Consider the following 1,045-nt stretch of genomic DNA (forward strand, 5'->3'; position numbering starts at 1 on the left):
CACTGGAGACGGCGAATCGACGGCGATGGCGATCTGCGGCGGCCGGAGGTGATGAAGGCGACGGCAACATTCCAGGGCGTCCGGCGCCTTGTGGCTTGACGGAGGAGACGAGGAAGTCGTGGCGGAGCTTCTGCGCGTGTCGGAGAGGCGAGGGGGACGCTGTGGCGGCGGCTATGGCGAACGGCGGCGACCGGCGCGTTCGGACACGAGAGAGAGAGCGAGGGAGAGGAGAGGAAGAATCGGGGGAGAGTGAGAGGGTACGGGGGGGCGTGGCGACGTCCGGGCGTTCCAGGGCGACGAGGAGGGCGCCAGGCAGGCAGGGAGGCTGGTGGCGTGGCGCGGTGGTGCGCGCGCGCGCCGGGCACGCTCCCATCCCTCTGTCGAGGACGAAGACGATAGAGGAGGCCAGTGGCCTGGGCCGGCGCTGGCTGCTGGGCCGGCCAGGCCGCACAGGAGCTGGGCCGCAGGTAAGTTTCTCCTCTTTTTCTGTTTTCTAATTTTTCTGACATTTGTTTTGATTTAATTAAAATATTAAATCATTTTATTACCTTATGCCAATTTTTGCAGGAGCTAGCTATATTATTCCAGAGCTCCCCAACAGGTGGCATAATTTTTGGACATATATTAATATATATAACTAATATATTTCCGATGCAAATAATTATCGAATTAATCCAAATGGCCAAAATTAAATATCCATGAGCTCCTAAAATATTTGTTTGATTTTTACCTCTGACCAATATTTTCAGAGAGCAACATGAACATTTCCTTGGACCTTTTTGGAGCAATTTTTATTTGGGTCATTTCCAAAAATGATTCTGAGGGTTTCACAAATCCCCATTTCAAATTAAATGGAATTTAAACATGATGCACAAATGACTAGCTAGTCTAGGTCATACCAGACTAGGGATGTGACATAGATATCGATAGAGTCGAAGAGAGGATTAAGTGGGTGGGTGCGAGATGGATGAAGAGAGCCATCGACATTGTGTGTGTGCACGTCAAAGATATAGGGCGACTGACCTACCAGAACGTCAGAGGGCAC

Source organism: Triticum dicoccoides, chromosome 5B, assembly GCF_002162155.2.
Source record: "Triticum dicoccoides isolate Atlit2015 ecotype Zavitan chromosome 5B, WEW_v2.0, whole genome shotgun sequence".
Taxonomy (NCBI): domain Eukaryota; kingdom Viridiplantae; phylum Streptophyta; class Magnoliopsida; order Poales; family Poaceae; genus Triticum; species Triticum dicoccoides.